Source organism: Ricinus communis, chromosome 3, assembly GCF_019578655.1.
Source record: "Ricinus communis isolate WT05 ecotype wild-type chromosome 3, ASM1957865v1, whole genome shotgun sequence".
In the NCBI taxonomy this organism is placed as follows: Eukaryota; Viridiplantae; Streptophyta; class Magnoliopsida; order Malpighiales; family Euphorbiaceae; genus Ricinus; species Ricinus communis.
Genome location: NC_063258.1, coordinates 9,018,471 through 9,024,191, shown reverse-complemented (window position 1 = coordinate 9,024,191; position 5,721 = coordinate 9,018,471). Strand labels below are relative to the sequence as shown.

General features: G+C 36.6%; 1 non-coding gene across 1 annotated transcript; it reads left to right on the top strand.

Annotated features, from left to right (window-relative positions):
- The first annotated feature begins 5,183 nt into the window (after window positions 1-5,183).
- Window positions 5,184-5,290, top strand: LOC112534208. The gene has a single exon (XR_003078509.1). It is a non-coding gene; the product is annotated as a small nucleolar RNA R71 (small nucleolar RNA).
- Window positions 5,291-5,721: the final 431 nt, after the last annotated feature.

The following is a 5,721-nucleotide window of genomic DNA, read 5'->3' as shown; positions in this document are numbered from 1 at the left end:
TTTGGCAAGGAATAAATAGAATAAAGAGAATTAATGAACAATAAAAAGGAAAAAATATACGATAATGCAAGTATAATATTAATGTGAGTGAACGAGTCGCCAATGCGGTGATGACTCTCACCAAAGCCTTCCGTGATTAGTCGTCAACGTGTGACAACTTGTCACCTAATCTTTCTATTATGAGTCGCCAACTCGTGATTTCGACTCGCCACCTTACATTTTAAAACAATGCTATCGCCACCTACATTTTAAAAACAATGCTAAGGCACTTAAACCTAAATAGGCAAAGAAAGTAATCTAAAGCAAAAATAATATGATAAATAAGGGTTAAAAAAGTGAAGTAATGACTCTAAGTAAAATGAAATAAAAGCAAAGAATGTAAAAATATATATTAAAGTTAAGGAAATAAATGTGTTAATCTTACCATGCTAAATTTAAGGGTCTATAGCTTGGCCTTACCTCAATTTGATTATGGTGTAGATAGAGGGATAGAGCAGCCCGTATCAATTGCATCACCGATCAAGTAGGGTTTAAGACGATGTCCATTTACCTTAACAATTTCCCTCTTTGCGTTGGCAAGATCAACCGCATCATGAGGATAAACTTTGATAACTTTAAATGGACCCGACCATCGTGACCTCAACTTTCCTGGAAATAACTTAAGTCTTGAATTAAAAAGGAGAACAAGCTAACCTTCATGAAATTCCTTCTTAAATAAATGCTTATCATGCCACAACTTAGTATGATCTTTATATAACTTTGCATTCTCATAAGTATTCATTCTTAACTCATCCAATTCGCTAAGTTGAAGTAACCTCTTCCTACCGGCCTTCCTCAAATCAAAATTCAAAGTCCTTGTTGCCTAATATGCCCTATGCTCTAATTCAATGGGGAGATGACATGACTTCCTGTAAATTAATTGAGAAGGAGTAAGGCCAACTGGGTTTTAAAGGTCTACCTATACGCCCATGCCGTCATCAAGCTTTAATGCCCAATCCTTTCATGAAGAAGACAATCGCTTTCTTTAGGATCCATTGAATCTCTATCACGATCTCAACTTGCCCACTTGTTTGTGGATGATAGGGAGTTGCAACCTTGTATGGTACTCCATACTTCTTTAAGAGAGCCTCAATCATATGATTACAAAATGGGAACCTCCATCACTAATTAATGCCCTGAGTACCAAACCTAGGAAAAATAATTTTCTTAAGCATCTTCTCGACCACTTTAGCATCAATATAACTGGCAAGTAATGCTTCCACCCATTTTGAAACATAATCCACCATGACCAGAATATACTTATAGCCTAAAGAGCTAGGAAATGGACCTATGAAATATATACCCCAAACATCAAAGAGTTCGACTTCAAGGATTCCTTTTAAGGGCATCTCATATTTCTTAGTAATGTTGCCCATTCTTTGACATCTATCACATATAAGAACAAACTCTCTAGCATCTTTAAATAAAGTTGGCCACCAAAAACCAGATTGTATTACCTTAGATGCCGTTTATTGCACCGAAGTGTCCTCCAACATCCAAGGAATGACAATGTCTCAAAACATCTTGAGCTTCATCTTGAGGAATGCATCTCCGAATTAAACAATCGACACTTCTCTTGTAAAGCAAAAGGCTCCTCCCAATAATAGAATTTAATATCATGCGAAATTTCTTCCTTTGTCGATAATCTAACTCATAAGGAAGAACACTACTCACAAGATAATTTACAATATCCGCAAACCATGGAAGTTCCTTTGATACCACACTTAGTAAATGTTCATCATGAAATGTGTCATTAATCGGGAAACCATCCTCTTTAGTCCGTCTTGATCAATCCTTGATAGGTGATCCACAACAAGATTCTCACTACCCTTCTTGTCTCTCACTTCCTAATCATACTCTTGGAAGCATCAAAATCCACCGTAAAGTCTAGGTTTTACGTCCTTCTTGCTTAGAAGATACTTAAGAGTAGGATGATCTGAATAAACAATCACCTTTTGCCCTACAAGATACGCTCTAAACTTGTCAAATGCATAAAAGATAGCAAGCAACTCCTTTCTATAGTGGTGTAGTTGATTTGAGCATCATCAAGTAATTTGCTATCATAGTAAATCACATAAGGCTTACCTTCCCTCTCTTTGACCCAAAACAGCCCCAAACACAAAGTTACTAGCACCGCAAATTATTTCAAATGGTTTCTCCTAATGAGGTGGTTGCAAGACGGGTGCGGAAACAAGAGCTTTTTAAAGTTTCAAATGCACCGAGGCAAACTTCATCAAACTCAAAATAGCATCTTTAGCAAGTAACTTACATAATGGCCTTGCTATCTTGGAGAAGTCTTTGATAAATCTTTGATAGAAACCTGCATGTCCAACTTAAACTTCTTATATCTTTAACACTCTTCTGAGGTGGCAAATTTTCAATTACTTCTATCTTTGCCTTATCAACTTCAATGCCTCTCTTTGAAACCGAATGACCAAGAACGATTCCCTCTTGTGTCATAAAGTTGACATTTTTCCAATTCAAGGGTATTCCATGCTCAATACACCTATCAAGAACTTTAGATAGATTGTCTAGACAGTTGGAAAAATTAGTACCATAAACACCAAGTCGTCCATAAAAACCTTTACACAATTATCGAGTAGATCACTAAATATTGAAAACATGCATCTTTGGAAAGTTGCAAGTGCATTACATAAACCAAAAGGCATACGCCTAAAAGCAAAAGTACCATAGGGACATGCAAAGGTGGTTTTAGCTTGATCCTCGGGATGAATAGGAATTTGATAGAAACCACTGGGTCCATCCAAATAACAAAAATAAGAAAAGTTGGCTAGTCTCTTAAAGACTTGTTCGATAAAAGGCAATGGAAAATGGTCCTTCCTAGTTGCTTTATTTAATTTTCTATAGTCATTACAGATACACCATCCCGTGACAATTATAATAGGTATTAAATCATTAGATTAATTCCTAACAATGCTTAAGCCTCCCTTCCGTGGTACAACCCGAGCGGGGCTCACCCATTTCTTATCACTAATGGAATATATGATTCCATTATCAAGCAACTTAGTTACCTCTTTTCTCACCACTTCTTTGAGAGTGGGGTTTAACCGCTTTGACCTTCAATAGAAGGCTTAGCGTGGTCCTCTAAAAGAACTCTATGCATACGGACATTAGGGCTAATACCCTTTAAATCGCTTTATAGAATAACCAATGGCATTTTTATGATTAGGCAACTCATCACATAAGGCATCAATATTATCACTAAGCAAAGATGAATTAACAATAAAAGGAAATTTAAAGTTAGAGTCAAGAAATGCATATCTTAGGTTTGACGGTAGGGGCTTGAGCTCCATCTTGACTTCTTCATTTGATGTAGTATCCTTTGGATCATCCTCTCTACTTAAAGGTTCAAATCTTGATGTCCTATGGGAAAGTTGATATGGAGCTACCTCCAAAATCTACTCATTAGCTTCTTACATCCTGGATAGCTCCGTAAAATCTTGCCTCAAACACTCATGAATTACTTCTTCAATACATTCGCCAATAACATCAATAGAATCAATTCTACTTGCCACTTCTACAGGTGTTGACTTCATAATATTCAGCACATCAAATTCCATACATTCATTATCCACCTCTAATGTGATATTTCCTCTCTTCATATCAATAATTGCTCCTACTATCATAAAAAATGGTCTTCCAAACAAAATTGAGATCTCAAGATCTTCCTCCATTTCCAACAAAGTTAGTTGGTATTATAAAGTTCCCACTTTGTTAGCATAGTTTCTAAAATGCCAAGTGGATATGTGATAGATTTGTCCGCCATGGAAAGACACATATTAATAGGCTTTAATTCATCCAAATTGAGCCTTTTCTAAATAGAGTAAGGCATAAGACTAACACTAGCACCAATATCACATAAAGCTTTATCAAAATGTGTACCTCCTGTTGCACAAGGAACTGAAATGAACTCGGATCCTTAAGCTTTGGTGGAGACTTAGAGTACATAGCCTTGGATTCTTCAATAAGAGATACTAAGCCATAATCTTCAAGCTTACTCTTATAACTAATAATATCCTTCAAAAATTTACCCCAAGCTGGCATGTCCCTAATAGCATCCACAAATGGTATAGTGATAGTAATTTCCCTGAGATAATCAAGGAATTTACCAAACTGTTTATCCAAGTTATGCTTCATGAACCTTTGAGGAAAAGGAAGAGGTTTAACATCTACTATTGGTTCATCATTCATTGATGGTATGGCATCTTCCTTATTACCTTTCTTTGCACACTTATTATCATCTTTACTTCTAACATCCACTTCCTCAATCTCTACCCCATTATCATCATCATTAACCACTCTCTTTTTCTTATTGATATCCTTTTTAACCTCCTTACCACTACACAAGGTAATTACTTGATAAGACTCTTTTTGTACATTCTCTGGTTGGCTAGGAAGCTTTTCCAAAGGTTTAGTGTTGGAGGAAGAGGCTTGTTGGGCAATTTAGGTTTCAAGGATGCGGTTATGAGTAGCAAGCTGCTCAAGTTTAGAGTTTAGCTACTTAAATTGCTCCTCATTTTGTTTGTTTATAGACATTTGTTGGTTGAAAAATTTCTCCATAAGATTTTCAAGAGTAGGTTTAGGATGGGTAGGATTAAAGGTTTGTTTGTTTCATGGAAAATCCCGGTGGGTATTGAGGTTTGGTATTTAGGTTATATGGAGGGTTTAATTGAGAGGATGGGGTTAGAAACCGGGATGGTTCCTCCATTGAGGGTTATAAGTGTTAGAATTCAGCCCCATTCTTTGGTGAAAACCCCCTTGCATGTAGTTCACATCATCGTTTGTACTTGAATTACATTGAGAATATGAATAGGATCCTCCATAAGACTCATAAGCAATATTAATACTTTCCTGAAGAATTAATTTGATTTCTACTTACCAAACCGGGTGAGAGCATACCTTTGCATTCAGCATTTTAATTGTGTCAAGCTCCAAAACTCCTCTTGCTTTTGCCATAGTTGTTTCATCACCCATGTATCCTTGAGATGCAAGTTCTTCAAGCTAAGGTAACGACTTCTCTAGCCGTTTTATCCATCCATTTTCCATCGGCTGCTGCATTCACTATATTTCTGTTTTCATTCGTCAGCCCATTATAGAAAATTTGAGGAATCATCCAATCCGGCAAGCCATGATGTAGACATTGCCTTTGGAGTTCCTTAAATCTCTACCAAGCTGAATAGATTGTCTCACTTCCATTTTGCTTGAAAGTAGTGATCTCATTGCAAAACTTGGCCATTTTATATGGCGGAAAATATTTGTGAAGAAATGCTTGCTTCAATTGGTCCCACGTTCTGATTGATTCATTTTGCAAACTAACAAGCCAAAGTTGTGCTTTATCCCTAACCGAAAATAGGAAGAGTCTGAGCCTTATTGCTACATCCGTTACATAATTGATCTTGAAAGTTGCACACAAATTAAGGAAAGTTAATATGTGGGCATAAGGATCTTCCCCTTGTAAACCTCCAAACTGATTATTTTGCACCATTTGGATGATACTTGGCTTGATCTCAAAATTGTTGTTAGCAATAGCCAGAGCCACAATACCTCCTAAACTTCTTGAGATGTCGGGCATTACAAAATCGCTACGTTCTCCTTTCTAGTGAGCCATGTTATTAAAATTTGGTTGGTTCTCTCTTCTTTGCCTTTATTCCCTGCGTAAGG